The following is a 17,643-nucleotide window of genomic DNA, read 5'->3' as shown; positions in this document are numbered from 1 at the left end:
GCCACTCCTGTATGTGCTGGTAAGCTGTGTGTGTCTCCACTAATACACAAACACAGCAAGGCAATCCACTTCCCTCCTCCCAACTCCTCCAAGCTAGTAGATGGACAGCTGCTGGAGGCTTCTCTGTCACTTGTGATCTTGCACTGGAATTTCAGGGAAGCCGAGCTAAGAGAGTTGGAGCTGTTTGGAAACATGATGGGGTGGGGTGGGGGGGGATTTATCAAAACTGGAGCAGACAAAATCTGGAGCAGCTGTGCATGGCGACCAATCAGCTTCTCTCTTCAGTTTGTTCTTTTAAGGTTTGAAAATGAAAGAGAGAAGCTGATTGGTTGCCATGCACAGCTGCTCCAGATTTTGTCTGCTCCAGTTTTGATAAATGCCCTTCTATGACTGTACGTGTTTGGGCAAAAATGTAAAGAAATACTTTGCTGGGGATGTATATTTGTTTGATCTGGGTTCATTATTAAAAAAAGTGAGAGTTTAAGTTGCTTTATTAATGCTTTCATTAAAAATAATGCTTCATGTGACCTCATGGCTAGGTAGTTTAGGTCACATGGTCTCTAGCTACCTGGGGTATTGTGGTTGTTTCATGTCATTAGAGGCTGCAGATAGTATACTGTATGTAATCAGACAGATTCCCTCTGTAAAGCTAGCCATAGATGTATAGATTGTCTCTTGTTACCCTGAACAAGAGAAAATCACTTGATTTCCCCCATCCATGCTATACTGCACTGCCAGCTACTGTATGCAGACAGACGCAGCAGGGTGCAGGTCACTGTTTGACCAATTTCTTGCCAACGGGGCCACCCTTGGCTCAGCAGAAATCCGCCGTGTTATGGATAGTTTTTGACTTGAGATAACAGGATCAGCAAACTTCAGTTGTTGTGCAGCAGTACAAAGCAAGAAGCAGAGGCTGCATACATATGAGCCAATATGAAAGCCCCCTGTATATATATATGATTATAAATGATACACAGAAACAAGGCTTATATTAAATAAATGAACTCACTGGAAGCTGATCCTATTCACATATATAACAAAAGAAGGCTGTAGTCCCCCTTTTAGGATATCTTTATTGTCCCTGACAGTTTTATTTTTCATTTCATTTGGAATATGCATTATAGATAATTCAGCAGAAGGTGTAAAATGACACAGCCGGTGAAGGATTATTAGACACCCCAGTGTTATGTCAGGGGAACAATACCAACCATGCCGAAAAAGCAAACCCAGCCAGAAAACCCCTCACCACTCGTATTTGCTTGCAGGGGTGTTTGCTGCTGCCTAAAATGCCCATACACCCAGCGATAATCTCCGATTTGTCAATAATGGCAGATTGGCTGTTATCTAATGGCTCTATGTACCTCTGCAGCGTGGATAGTGTTCAACGCGCCACATTTTATTCAGGTATGAGAACTTTTCCATACATAATTGTCAGCAGGATTATGCGTTTCTTTGATGTAAAGGTAACTTGTGTTTCAGCTTTAATACTCTTTAATGTTTATTTTATTTACATAGTGCAAACACAATAGAACTTTACAGAGTACATAGTCACTGATTCCCGGCTCCGCACCCGCAATGGTGCATGTTGTCTTTAGTTCTGTTTAGACACTCGGGGGTAAGGTCATTCTTTTTGTTCTTGGAGCAGAGCAGTACACCTATCTGTAAGAAGGTGACAGAAACAGCATACTCAAGAAATCAGGGACAAAGGTCCCCAAGACCTGCCGTCACTAACTGCAGAGGACCAATCAGGGGTAGCTACACAGGAATGCTGCCTATTTTTAAATGCTTCGGTATCATAGTGACTGTTATGTCGCCTTCTCACCAACTGGGCTGGGCTGCTTTGCTCAACACAGTCCCAACGCAAGGACAGGGCAAAAAGCCGTTGTCCAAGTTCACCCCGTTGCCCTGGCTTTGTGTGCACTGCAAAAAAAAAAAACCATGTTGCATTTTATTGCAACACGTGACAGGCATAGTGAATTCATGTGCAAAACCCCTGAAATAATGTTACATCATCGCACTGCAATAAGTTTGTTAAAAAAGCAATAAAGTACTACAAAAAAAATTATCCCTTAAAGCAACATTTTGGTAGGGCTGCAACAACTAATCGGCTAAATTGATCATAATCGATGATGAGAATAGTTGGCAACTATTCTCATCATCAATTAGTTGGTTGGGGAAGGAGAGAGAGATTTTTTTAATACAACCAATCGATTAGTTGAAAAAATAATCGGGGAACTAATCGATGATGAAAATAATTGTTAGCTGCAGCCCTACATTTTGGTAAAGAGTTCAGAATTAGTTCTTTTTTTATTCTGCATTATATGTAACCCGGTTTAGCCAGGCATCTGCTTCCCGGGGTTTGTGCAGCGTCCTCTATCTCTTTTTAACATATCACCAATCAAAATAAAACTTCTAAGGCAGGTTTGAATCTAAATGGTGGATGAAAAGAAATTCCTACTGCTGACATTTTGATACATTGTACATTTTGTATGGGAGAGGCAGTGAGGAGTCTGTAATGGGTGTGTTTGGGGATCATTCCTGCATTCCAGTTAGTTCTGCATTAATTCACCCTTTCAAGTAAATATGCCAATAAAGTTTTATTTTTCATTTTTAATAGTTTTTATTGGGTTTAACAAATAAATGAAAGGTTTTGCCAATTACAGAGGGTTAAGATAAGGCATAAATGGTACAATAGGTTTCAATAAAGATGTTACAAATGTCTTGTAGTTTCACCTGATTAGTATCAACAGATCAGTAACTCTGGATTATGGATAAGGGAACAACCGAACCCAAAACCTCAAGAGGGATATTAAAAGGCAGCCTGGATACCCAAAAATCTAGGTCATTGTATAAGAAAGTAAAGTATAAGGCCTCATTCACACAGCTTAGGATCGGCACGTACAGATCCGTATCGGGCCGCTCCCAGGAAGGACATGTGTTGCATGTGATTGTACGCAGCAGCCTGTCCTTCTCTATGGGAGGACACGGCCATTCGCTGTCATATGCTCACCCGAACTGCACATGGGTGCGGGTGTCCGTGCTCGGACGCAGACAGGATCCAGTCTGACAACCTCTGACACATTTGTCCAGCTGATCAGTGCAGAGGTGTTAGAGGTTGTCAGGCTGTTGGAGACGTCCTAAGTGTACCATCAGGTAAGCACCTTAAATAAAGTCATCGTGGACCAAGTTTGTTGCCAGTCTCCCTCTCATCTGATGCCCTTTAAATTAATTTCCCACTCAGCAACATAACTATTAATATAAACTTAAAGTGACACTAGACTCAGGAGTTAAACCTGAAAAATAAATTCAAGTACCCTAACTATTAACAAAAAATGTATCTTATTTGTGTATCACTCTGTAGATCCTCAAATCATCTCTGAATTGGTGCTGACACTGTCCTTCCTTCTGGAGGGGGGCTACTTTTGTTCCCCATGGTCCCTGTGTGTGTTGTAAAGTAGTCACCGCTTCAAGCTCACTCCTGTGATGGACTACAATCTCAATACAAATCAGTAAACTTACCGTGAGATTGTAGTCCATCCCGGGAGTGAGCTTGGAGCGGTGACTACTTTACAACACTCACAGGGACCATGGGGAACAAAAGTAGCCCCCTCCAGAAGAAAGGACAGTGTCAGCACCAATTCAGATGATTTGAGGTCCTACAGCCAAGTAGTACAGAAGATTTTATTTTACTAGTTCAGATACTTCTAATTCATTTTTAAGATTTAACCCCTGAGTTCTCTCAGCCCTGAAAAAAGTTTATTGTGTAATAGATTTTTGTAGTTATTGTTGGTTATGTGTTTAGATGAAGCACTGAGATTTTGAGGAATGCTGAAATAAGTTTTACTTGCTTAGAAGGACATTTCACATATGTACAGCATAGTGAAGGAAACACATATATGAGGGCTTACATAGATTATAAGCCCTCACGGGCAGGGCCCTCCTTACCATCTTGTCTTCAATTGTATTGTAATTATAATGTCTTCCTTATATTGTAAAGCACTGTGCAAACTGTTGACGCTATATAAATCATGTATATATATAATAATAATAATAGAAAAACTTCCTGTGTATCATAGATATAGAGCATGTAAAGAACTAACATTGCACTACAGCGCCATCTACAGCTCAAAATACATAATTACAGTCAGTAATACAATCAGTATGCTGTTGCATTTCCAACAGTTATTAGTTGTCTTGAAGCAAGCCTAGTGGGCCCAAATGTCATTGTATGGTTTCTTTTTTTTTCTTAGTTTTCCTAAAATATTCCAGTTAAAGGAGAACTATGGGGTTAAGGCTTTTCCCCATAGTTCTGCTTAGGGTAACGGGAGGACACAAACTAGATGTAGCTCGCGGTATACTCAGATGCCGCAGCTGAAGCGGATCCCGACAATTATGTCTGGATCCGCCCAGCTGCGTGACTGACAGCTGGCTCTGCCTATCTAGAGGCAGAGCCAGCTGTACCGGCCCCCTCCCCCGTCCGTTCCGCCAGTCACCGCTGGCGGATCGGATCGGAGGGGGGAATCCAGCAGAGAGCCGTGACAGGATCGAGAGGTGAGCGAACGCCGGTATGTGTTCGCTCACCTCCCGATCTACTGAGCCGACCTGTGACAGTCTCATTGTCACAGGTCGGCTAGAACTATGAGGTGAGTGAAAAGCACTCACCTCATAGTTCTCCTTTAATTCATTCTGTTTATCCATTCAATAAATTATCAGATTTTGATTGATTCCAATATTTAGATACTATTTTTAAGTGTGTGCAGAATCACAGCTAAAAGATTGAATTGTTGTTCACAATAGTATTGGTGTCTTTGTACGCTTTAAAAGTGTGCCTGGAGCCCTGCAATTTACATGAGCAAACTAAGCTATTTGTTTTTGGGTTGAGTTTTAGGTAAAGGTTAGTTTACCTTAAGGTGACTATAGTTCAAAAACAACCATTTGTGTACCTGAAATGAGTAGCAGGACAGTGTAGGAATGCCACGTGACAGCAATAAACACATCAACCCTAGTAGTCATTAGTCGCTCTCACTAGATACATTTAAAGAGTCCTCGCTACTCTTTACAGCTCATGATTGAGCCGCAGGATTATCCGCAGTCCTTGGGGCTCCCTGTGCCATCACAGACCGCGGTCAGAGCTCACACTAGTACAATTGTCAGTCAGGTTTCCTTAAAGCCGGTGTGTCAGTGGCCTGCAATTAACAGAAGTTGTCATGCCGCAGTTTATGGCTCCGAAGTGGAGTGTGTAAACACGTCTCGTAACTGGCAGTACCATGCCGCCCGCCTGCTGCTGCTCCCTCTCACACTGCAATCACGCTGGTTTCACTGACTCTTTGTAATCACTAAGGTAAACTGTTTTTTTTTTTCTTTTCCTCCTGCCACGTCCCAACGCACACTAGATTGCAAGTGACTCTGAGGCTTAGAGGACACCTTTGTGATTCCCCAGCTCCTCCTTTCCAAAGTCTAATAATTACTATGAGATGTGAGAGGGGCTGATGTTCCCTTTATAGTCTGCACAAATCACCCAAATCAACCCAATGAGGGTTCACACACACGCACACACCGTCCCTGTCCTCCTAGGTCTGTTGGTGTTCCTTTGCCAGCCATTCACACAGGAGAGCAGTAAAACTAAAATGACAGTTAAATAAATTCCCAAGGTAATTTTTTTTTTTTAATAAAATGTATTTTGGATTAAAGAAGATCTAAACGCAAATAGTAAAATGTCAAAAGTGGTTTTCAATCTTTTTAAATCTTCATCTGAAGAATACCTGGCTGTTAGGAAGATGTTAGGAAGATCCCTGTACAGGCCTGTAATGGGGTGACAACTCTTTTCCAGCTGCCCAGTTGTACTCCTGCATTGTCACCCTTTCACCCCCTCCCCACCAGCCACCCCCCATCTCATTTTAACCCCCCACCTATGCATTGTGCAGATAGGGTCCACTGTTGTCTTTTACTATGAAGCCAGTTCAGAGCAAAGATATTCAGCTGACACCAGGGTGAGCCCCCCATGTAGAAAGAAAAGTGTCTGAAAAAGGCTCGAGGAGATCAGCAGCACTGACGCGTAATGAACAAAAGATCAGGGAAATTGTTTATGATACAAATGATATGTCCTTCAGCTATGGATTAGATCTTGTTCAGGGGTTAATTACACTCGGGAATGCCGCAAAGCATTTACTTACCTTGTCCCTGGATCTGCGCTGTGTTCTCCGGCCGATGCCGGCATCCGTCTTCCGGGTTCCGTCCCTTGCGAGCGTACGCGTCGCAGGGCGCGGAACAGGCGGAATATCTAAAAAAAAGACAAAAACGACAAAAATTCTAAGAAAAAAAATAGAACGAAAAATTAATGAAAAAATCATACCGCCAGGCTTTAAACTTACCTGTGTCTTCGTCGCACGCTCCCGTCCGAACATCTGAAGAGTCTCGTGTGGCTGCAAAGGATCTTGGGGCGGGAACATGCGCACTTCAGATGTTTGGCCGGGAGACGAGGAGAGACTGGTGACGGTATGTGTGGTGAGACATCTATTGTCTGCTACATACAACACTGTTTTAACACCTCTCTCAGGTTAGTAACACCTCCTAGACTCCAATTATGCAAATGGCATCAACACCTGGTTGTAACTAGCAGAATATGTGAATTGGAGCAACATTCACCATATTTATTCCCAGATAATTTTTGTACAAGTCATTCTGAATTGAGAAAGCTGGTTAGATGACCAGTGAAACGTCTTCAAGAAAAATACAGCAAGTCTAGTTGCCTTGACTTATTTATAACAGATAAACCATGACCTAGACATAGCTCTGAAATGTACCTCTTTTGCAACCAAATAACTCTGTCCCTCTTTCCTCCTACATTGTCCCTCTTTCCTCCTACATTGTCTCTCTTTCCTCCTACATTGTCTCTCTTTCCTCCTACGTTGTCCCTCTTTCCTCCTACATTGTCCCTCTTTCCTCCTACGTTGTCCCTCTTTCCTCCTACATTGTCTCTCTTTCCTCCTACATTGTCCCTCTTTCCTCCTACGTTGTCCCTCTTTCTTCCTACATTGTCCCTCTTTCCTCCTACATTGTCCCTCTTTCCTCCTACGTTGTCCCTCTTTCCTCCTGCGTTGTCTCTCTTTCCTCCTACGTTGTCCCTCTTTCCTCCTACGTTGTCCCTCTTTCCTCCTACGTTGTTCCTCTTTCCTCCCAGGTTGTCCCTCTTTCCTCCTACGTTGTTCCTCTTTCCTCCTACGTTGTCACTCTTTCCTCCTGCGTTGTCCCTCTTTCCTCCTGCGTTGTCCCTCTTTCCTCCTACGTTGTGCCTCTTTCCTCCTACGTTGTCTCTCTTTCCTCCTACGTTGTCCCTCTTTCCTCCTACATTGTCCCTCTTTCCTCCTGCGTTGTCCCTCTTTCCTCCTGCGTTGTCCCTCTTTCCTTCTATGTTGTCTCTCTTTCCTCCTACGTTGTCTCCCTTTCCTCCTGCGTTGTCCCTCTTTCCTCCTACGTTGTCTCCCTTTCCTCCTGCGTTGTCCCTCTTTCCTCCTACGTTGTCTCCCTTTCCTCCTGCGTTGTCCCTCTTTTGGTCTATAAATAAACCTGTATGGCATAATAGACTTTATAACTATACTACACTAAACGTTTCACCCAACCCTAAATGATCGCATCTTGTATTTTGTAAAGGCATCATAAAGGAAAAGTAACGGTGAAAACATGCATGTGTGGGTTTAACCAATCATTTTTGTGCATGAATTCTTTATGGTTCACCTAAAGGGGGGCATATTCTTTGCCTTCATATTTTATGCTAAAAGGCGTCCCTCTTTCTTTTCCCAGCACAATTTCTACCTTTTCTTCCTAATGAAAACTAACAGGATTCATCACAAAAGGGTGAAGAGTCTGGAGAAGGCCGGAGAAGGGAACAATCTAGGCCAACATAACTGATTTGGAAAAATTCTCCAATTCAGCTCACTTCCCAGTTCAGCTATGTTGTCCTAGAATCCTAGATTGTTCACTTCTCCTGCCTTCTCCAAACTCTTCACCCTTTTGTGATTAATCCTGTATGTCTCGTGTATAAGTGGGGTCTCCTAAATACTGCTCATTAACCCCATGCGTCCCTTGCCACCCCAATTAAGAGTAGTACAACCACATTTTTGTAGAACTCAGAAGATGCACTGGGTCTGCCACTGGTACAGGATCAAGCAAAAATCTTTGAATGTTGTTTAAAGAATCTCTCTTATTTCTACTCTCCTCATCCCTTGTTAGACCATCATCACTGTGGGATACTTCTTAAAGTGACATTAAAGTCACCAATCCCCCCCACCCCCATGCTGCTTTAAGGACTTACCTTAAATGATGCATCTTGATCCGACCATCTTCTTCCTTCCACTTGTATTCATCAATCCCTCCAGTGCTGGTGCCGGTCTCTGATCCAGTGCAGGCTCCTCGGGTCCCATGGTGTCTGTTCCACCCCATCATTCTGCACGGCCACTCGAGAAGCTTCAGATCTTCAGACGGGAGCGAGCGGTGGAGACGCGGGTACATTTTTACCTTTTTGGTAACTTTTTTTTTGTTTTTTATTGTTTTTGCATATACTGCTGCTTGCTGGCAGTAGATATGGGAAAAAACAAAGGAGAGTTTTATTCTACTTTAAGCTAACCATACTCGGCTAGATTTTTCTCCTTCCATCCCATTGTTTAAACTATACAAATCACTAAATTCCCCTCCTCCACCATGCTATACAGCATGGATGGTGGAATCTTCACCTGTCGGCTATTGTATTCAGAGAGACAGCACCTATGGCTGCTGCCGTCCTCACTCAGTCCCCTTGCAACTACCCTCATCTCAGTGCAAGTCCATCCTCATAGCTCTATAGACATCAATTAAACACAAAATATTGACTAGGTAGGATATCCTGATATTGATTTTCTCTTAGTATTTGCATTACCAGTGTGCTTGGTGCTACATCTGAGACGAAGGGAGCACTTACATATTTGGGAAGTATTTGTTTTAAAACTAGAATTTTTTTTAAAGTGTATTTTCAGAAAAGGGACAGAAAGTGACAAAAGTGATGACGGAAATACACAAAATGGTTACTTTGAAAGCAAATTGCCTTTAGACTAAACCTGAATTTCCTTGTGCACAAAGGAAACTACTGATACGTTGCGTCATTTTCTGTGATCTCAGCCTGAATCATAGTTGTCCTCCCAAGGTCACCCATCTCAAGGGGCGCAGTGTTTCGGTGCATGGTGCAGTGCCAGGGCGCCTACGGCGTATGCACACAGACCTGCCCTGCATGGCAGCGAGCATAATGGTTTTAATATTTGTTAAAGCGAGACAGTCTGGCAGGCACGGCTGGATAAGATTGTTTATTCACCTTTATTTTTTCCAGTTTTCTTTTTCTTTGCTAGGTGAGTTGATAAGGACATTCTTGAAATTCATAGTGATACCTTGTAATACTGACTTCATAGGCGACTATCTGCCGTAGACATAAACTCCATACAAAGGTGGTGTGTGGGCTTCACGCCTACAAAGTGTTACTTTCACCTTTTGTCTAGTCTGGTGTGATAAATTGGATTTTTTTTTTCAGAGATGTGTAAATAAAAAGCAATTCTTGCACTTTTTTGACCCATGTTAATTCGGAGCCTTTCCTTTACTAACGATATGATGATTGTTTTTCTTTTAAAGACCTGAACTCAAAAATTGAAGATCTGCTATCTTATAGGGAACATCTGGGCATGTTAATTTTACCTGGACATTGCTTACCTTTTGTCTTGATTCTCTCCTGCAATCTGCAGCGTGAGATCATCTAAAGCACTGCTGATGTTGATTGCTAAACTCACCAGATTTGGGGTGAGATTTGGTGATGTTACTAGTATTAATATTATTATTCAGTATGTATATGGCGCCAACCGTTTGCGCAGCGCTTTACAATATAAGGAAGACAATACAATCACAATACAATTCAAGACAAGATGGTAAGAAGGGCCTTGCCCGTGAGGGCTTACAACCTAAGAGTGGCAAGTGATACATGAGGAGGTAGCTGTGTGAGGATGAATTACTACCATGCGGCTCACTGTTCTTGCTAGAGAGGAAGATGTACCTGATGACCTGCAGTTCAAGGATCTCCCTGCTTCTGATTTATTTATATTGGGGATCTGTGCTTCCTCAACCTCTCCTGCTGTTTTTATATATATTACCCCATCAGTCATCAGATTATACCAGTCAACAGGTTAGCAGCTCTGACATGAGGAAGCATATCCCTGCCTCTATGAAGATGGCCACCTCAACCCAAAGACCCAATAGAGAACAAGGCATTGCAAGTCCGTAATGGGGAAAGATCAACTGCAGGACGCCCACCGTCAATACCGATGACCAGAGCTTTGTCCTATGCTTGCCTTTTTTTATACCACTTTCACAGTTCAGGTCTTCTTTAAAGAATGTCTGTATGTGTAACTGTGATCCTGACCTTCTCTAAGTAGACTTGATTATATTACAGTTATGCAAGTCTATATAGTCAATTGTTTTCAATGAAAAATGCAAAAAAACAATTGTAGTTGTCTGTTGCTGTTAATGTTGTTATTATTGTCATTGTATCTTCATATGGTCAAAATAAAGAGCATTTGCCCTGTGCAAGGTCATTAAAGCCCCAACTAGCTCATATTCTTGGAAGAGTAGAGTTGCTTATAGGTAAGCAAGCACTCTTTGCAACTGCTATGTTATGCCTTGCAATGCATTGTTCGTGAATCCAATTCCACCAAGAACACTGATCACATCTGCAGGTCCTCCTCATGTATGAAAGGCTTTCCTCTGGGTGCTTTAGCCTTCTGCCGCAGTACAGAAACATGCTAGAAGCTTTCACTCAATCCCAACAGGGATTGAACAGATTATAAAAATGAGCTTCTAACTGGTTCATATTATACATTTTCAGATTCTTGAATGCTTTAAATTATCTGCAGATTTTCTATGGTCAGCTGGAAAAAGTGCAACAGATTCATCCATCTATGATAAACTGTATGGATGGAGGAATCTCTCACTGGGCCAAGCTTCAGTATCTTGCTAGTCGGCCCCGCTGGCTCTCAAAATACCTGAACGAGCTGATTGGATGCAGGCATTGTTCAGGTGTTTTGATAGCCAGCGGGGCCGACCAGCATGATACTGAAGCTTGGCCCAGTGAGAGATTCCTCCATCCACACAGTGTAGCGTAGACGGAGGAATCTGTTGCACTTTTTCCACCTGACCATAGAAAATCTGCAGATGATCTATAAGGTGTATGCATGGCCAGTTTAATAGTCATCTTTAGCTTCATGTATAGCACCAACACCTTCTGCAATGCAGTACAAAGTAAATACAAAAAGCATAAAAACTGAACTCTAGGCAAACATCTAAATGAATTACATATATGGGGACTGTTTTAGGATTTGTATGCCTGCCATCCAGTTACTCAGCCCTGTCTGGAGGGGGCGGGGACCTGATTTTTTTCTGCTGCATTTCAGTAACACTGGCAGGTCTTGCTCCTCCCCTAGCATGCGACTGGATAGTAAAAGGAGAAGCAGCAGATATATGAGCTAATCTCGCTGTCACTCTCTCTCACCTCCTACTTTAATATTATATGTACATGATGAAATAATAGGATGTGGCTGACCAAAAGCTTCAAACCTAAAGGAGAACTAAAGTCCACAAATACCTCCACTCCAGGGATGTGAAGTCCTAGAGCTTCATTGCTGGCACCAGTATCATCTCAGTGGTTCTTCTAGGTGCCTTCAGCCATCTGAATTGACTGGTGCAGTAACAGAACTCCTACTTATACACATAGGAGTTAATTAATCCCAGCACCTGGCAGATGCTGGAATTGTACACTGAGCTTCACATGCATGTATGGTGTAAATGGAGAGTAAGGCTGCCCATACACCTATCAATTGTTTTCGTTTGACCCGCGGGCTGAACGCAAAAAATGTACGCGATTCCTCCATCAACACAAACAGTGTGCCGATCAAGGAATCGCTGCTGTTTGCATTGTATTCTGACATGAGCCGCTGGTCCCTGTCAGAATACTCGATCAGAATGGGCAGCTCATTGGCTGCCAACTCTGATCATACGAAGATTTTCCTCCTTTGATCGAGGAATGCCGGCTTAAAGGGAGCCGACTGCCCTAAACACTGTGCCAATTTCTGTCGGTATATTAAAAACCAGCCGAAATTCAGCCACTGTGTGGGCACCTTTAGAGGTGGAAGGTAAGAAGCCTTTGTTGCAGGTGAGACCTGGGTCTATTTATAAAGCAGAGAATGCGTCTATCATAAACATTCACTGGTGGAGAATCAATCACTCCCATATAAAGCACATGGACCTGGATGGTTCTCCGCCAGAGAATGTTTGTGAAAGTCACATTCTCTGGTTTTTAAAAAGTCTCCTTAGTTTGTCTCTTCTGTAATAAAATACTTTCCTGTCCACGATTTTTTGTTTTCAGGCCGCAGTTCTGTTACCTTGCTGTGATCATTTCAACTAAGCTGTCCAGAGTATAAGCACCAACATCCTTTCTAGTGCTCCATATCTCCACATAGTTTCTTCTACCCATTTTCCCAATCTGCCTGATCATACAGTTTTCTACCACGATTTTTTTTCCTTATCTCTCTTCATATGTAAAGAACCTCCTTGAGTCAACGGCTTCTCATGTTTTTGCCTGTTGTTCCTTGCCTTATCTCATTGGCTACGAGCCTCTCAAGATATTAATCCGTGATAATGGAGGCATATCCGCTTTGTATTAAGAGAAAAGAAAACTAAAATCAATATTTTGCATACATACCACTACAACAAAAATCTCTTATCTGGATCACACTCTGCTGCAGAATGAAATGAAAAGTGGATATTAATTATTGCCTATTAACCTGTCACTTCTTTAGCTTGAGTAAATTTTTTGGCTGAAGTGGGCAAGGCAAGTTTTAAGAGCTTTTGTTGTCAGGACTGACAATGTCAGGGTTGTACGTTAATCCTTGGGCAATAATTAGGTTTTAGTTTTTTTGTTTATAATCATTTTGCTATCCGCAGTACTATTACGTCTCAATTGATATTAACATTTCCAAGACAATAGTGTAACAGTCTGTATATGGTGTTATGGAAATTCACTTGGTTCAACGCACAAATCCATGTCGCATTAAGCTGTGCCAAACGCAAAGAATTTCCCCCGTTGTACTACGCTCCTTTATGCAAGGACTGGAAGTATCCCCTTCTATAGAGTCATGTAGAGTCAGGAGACAGATGTTGCTTGTTCGTTAATCCCATGCTAAGAGCCCTGAACACAGGTGTGTTTATTGTTTATACCTGCCCAACAGGAAGTGATGTCAGACAGGAAGGGGTGTCTCAAACAGCGAGACAGGAAGTGAACAGGAGCCAGCTAACAAATCACATGTAGTAACAATCTATGACCACCGGAGTGACTTTATCCAGCGTGGCTCAGTGAGCAATGCCACATAACGTTACTAGGACTCTCATGCGCGCTCATTCACAGGGACAACGTTATATCATCTCAAGCGTGTTGATCAGGCACCCCAGAGAGAACAAACGCACGTTCCTTTCATATACTGCGTTCAAGACAAATGTATCCACGCAAGCCAATAAATCCATGCATTGCACGGGGGGCCCCAGCCAGCGTCCATACATTCGCCAAGAAGACACTGCTCCGCTGCGCATAAGAAATCTCCTCCAATGGATTAATCCCCCAGTGTCTATTTACCTGACACTGAGAGACTAATGACAAAACATTACAATACACTAAAAACACATCCTAGTAAAATTTCCACAACAATGGGGAGAGAGCAATGCCATCCTATTCCTACAAAGTGTAGAAACATTGATGGGCCATGATGGCAAAAAAAAAATACAGCATTGTTCTCTTGTAAATTATCACAATACTCGGTATGCAGTAATTGCCCATGAAAGATTAGAAAACATGGATAGAATGAGCATTGACCCTTTAACGTGGATGTAGATGAAGAGTTCTGAAGCCAATTGTTTAAGTCCACCATCATCAACTGCCATATGTTTTCAGCAAAGAAAGCAAAAGGGAAAATATTTGTTTTACTTTTGAAAGAAAGAAAAAACACTTCCTGGAACTCTTAGGCATTGAGAATGTAATGTGCCCAAGTGATGTATTCTGAGAAGGTTACATCAGCAGAGCATTGCTGGGAAATCTCATCTGTAGTCTCACGAGATCTCAGGGAAATACATTTTCTGCCCCTGAGATGATGTGCATGGTCACATGTCCTAGTCACATGTGACAGAGTTCCAGGAAGTAAAGGGAGATGGATTAATTTAGCAAAAATGGCCACTGTCAGAAGAAAAGAGAAACAAGGAATGCAAAGAATACAAAGTCAGCAATTATGTCGAAGTATCTGTTTGTAGATTGTCATTACTAAACATTTCTAAAGGTGTCTTCAGTGTAACTTTAAAGATATGGGTGAAGTTCCTCTTCTGTGGGCTAAATGTTGCAAGTTGAAATTGTTTCTATAATGTTAATAATCAAAGTGCTGTCAAGTTTTTATGGAATTAAGTAGGTGCGGTCCTCAGTAGACATAATGTGGCCCCTTAGAGCCACGCAATTCAGCACACTGTTTCCTTTGAGATTGACAAGCCGGCTTTAGACAATATAGACACATTGCTTAGCACTAGTTGTGTGGGTGAGACTGTATTTTCCATGTAAGGCCTATTGTAATAAAAGATGTTCCCAGGCCTGTTTGATGGTGCCTTCAAGACTACCATACATACACAACTCAAAGCATTCACCTCTCAGGGACTGCAAGATGCTGGACTGTATTTGATGTCTGGCTCTGTTTTACTCTCTAGATAGCGGCTTTTTTCTTAAATTCCCACACTTTATCAGTGATCTTTGGCTTGTAATGACAGAGACATTGCAGTTTTATGTAAACACAACTCATGAAGCAGTGGTCTAGCAGAAAACAGGAGGTAACTAATAGGTGCCTAGAGAAATAAGACAATGCTCACCCAATCTAGCCAGTTACAGCTGGATCCGACAATAATTTGCACCTGTAGACTTTCACTGACGCCAAGCACACATGGCCAAACATTTTTAGTAATGAGGCAATTGGTTGGGATGGACTTTCCCATCTGTTCAATATTGTTTTCCCCCTTAAGATAGTCCACACCATGTGCGTTCACCTGATATAAACCTACATGTTCATACAACCATCTTTGATAGGTATTATTAGATTGTAAGCCCTCAGGGACAGGACCCTCCTTACCATCTTGTCTTGAATTGTATTGTGATTGTAATGTCCTCCTTATATTGTAAAGCACTGCGCAAACTGCTGGCGCAATATAAATCCTGTATAATAATGACCATTGGGCAGACAGATATTGCATTCATAACCTAGTGCACATGAACGTTAGGCTCACAAGCAAGTCAAATGCAGAAAATGGCTTTCAGCGGAGATCAGTCTGAGATCAGTGTGGAATCTGTTTGATGCATTCATGTAACTTGTATGCAGGAATGAGAACAATGAAGTGTGATCTATGGCAACAATAATAGCAAGATTACACTTTTTCATTTAGCCTAATCATTATTCAAAAATACTCCACATACAGTACTTATGTCAGGAGCAAAACACAAATGCCACGTACAAAAGTCCTAATAGTGTCTGTGAATGGTTTGCTTGTTACCCTGATCCTAATACTGACATGCAGGCAAGGTGTGGGCATGTGTAGGGCCACCCGGGAGGGAGAAGTGCTTAGGACTGTTGTGAGCATGTTATTGCTCTGTTTTAACGACTTGTCCTCAAGTAGACATCTTCCTGTGGCCAGCATAAAACTAGCCACGAGATGCCCATAGAGGTGAGACAGACGCCACCCGAAACAGCCACTTTCATCCAGAACTGACAACAATTTAATGTCTATGGGAACCAAGCAAGAAATATTGGTTGGACAAGTTGGAAAGTCTTATCCATTGGCCATTATTTCCCCTAGCAGTCTCCTCATGGCTTCTGCCTCCTCCTCTCCATAGTTAAGGCATAATCGCTTAGGTAATCTAAGGGTTTATGTGTATAGTTCAGACTGCACCCAAACGCATCTTGTACTGAATCTTGCCTTCACATCAAAAGTGCTAAGAAGAACAATTCTATAGCTGCTGCAAATTTCTGCTTCAAAATTGCTTGTGTATCATGGTTTCAGTACAGGAAACCTGTACTGAAAGAACTATGGAGTTTGCCAATGCTGACCTTCTATTGCCTTAAGACACTGTCAAGTGTGCAGGTCAGAACAGTCAGCAAGGTGCCTGCACACTTGCAGTATAACGGCAAATGGTAACAAGCCAGTTGAGTGTCTTATGGGCTCAACATTTTGTAGTGACTTCCAGATGTTGGAGAGCCTCTGTGGATTCAGATTCACTCAATTTTCCCTGAAGAGTTTCCTCTACAAGTAATAGTTATTTTACTTTATGTTATTCCCAAACTTTGCATGTGACCATGGGGTATCTGAGCAGCTACACATACTCTGGGGGAATTCACTAAAAGTGAAACAGAATCTGAAGCAGCTGTGCATGGCAACCAATCAGCTTCTCTCTTTGGCTTGTTAGGTCAAAAGAGAACTATGAGGCAAGTGATTTCCACTCATCCTCATAGTTAGAGCTGACCTGTGACAAAGAAACTGTCACAGGTCATCTCTATGGATCGGACAGTGAGCAGAAACATGCACCGATCCTCTCACTTCCCGATCGTATCCCTGCAGTAAGCAGTGACTGTCAGTCACGGCTCCCCGCAGGGATTCCCCCCACCCCTCTCCGACCCTCCAGCGCTGTGTGGAGAACGGACGTGGAGGGGGCAGGCACAGCTGGCTCTGCCTCTAGATAGGCAGAGCCCGCTGTCATTCAGGCAGCTGGGTGGATCGCGACAGTATTTTGTCGGGATCCGTCCCGACTTCGGCGCTCTCAGCTCGCAATATACTGAGCTTTGGGTCACAGGAGGAGGTTAGTATATGTCCTCCCGTGACCCTAAAGAGAACTATGGGGAAAAACACTTACTCTATAGTTCTTTTTTAAGCTTTGAAAAATAAAAGCTAGAAGCCATGCACAGCTGCTCCAGATTCTGTCTGCTCCAGTCTTAGTAAATTCCCCTCACAGTGTCTCTGTACACATTTGTTTGGCCAACGAAAGGAAGTTGGTAACAGATCTCCCTGAGAATGCACAAAGTTTACATTACCCATGTTTGCTACATAACCAGGTTGCAGAACCAAATTAGTAGCCCACATTTTTGAATTATGAAAAATTATTGTATTGCTTAGGCCAACACACCTACATCGATGAGCTTACCCTGACAAATATCCACAACAATGAGGACAAACAACCTGCAAAAGCACAAATATATCTTTCTCTTTAAAAGAGTTTTGTGTTAGTACGCTTGGGATTTTGTGAGATCTCCATTGCCCAATTGGCGACCTCCTCAGTCCAGGGTCACAACAAGGTCACCTGGTCAAGAAAGAAAGAGAAAGCAATGGCCTTTGTTTTACTTATCTCTCCTGTCCCTGACTAACAAGACACACTTTGGAGAGGTTATGCCAGGAAAAGGTGGCTGCCAGTGACGGGCTATCGGGTCACTGTTAGGTCATAGGTTAATGGCCCGCCTTGTGACAGAACAAGATTCCAGGGGCAGATTAATGGTGCAAAAAATAAACTGT

The sequence above is a fragment of the Nanorana parkeri genome, unplaced genomic scaffold, assembly GCF_000935625.1.
Source record: "Nanorana parkeri isolate BGI_ZX_2015 unplaced genomic scaffold, ASM93562v1 scaffold17, whole genome shotgun sequence".
Taxonomy (NCBI): domain Eukaryota; kingdom Metazoa; phylum Chordata; class Amphibia; order Anura; family Dicroglossidae; genus Nanorana; species Nanorana parkeri.
Note: the sequence above shows the minus strand (reverse complement) of the source record.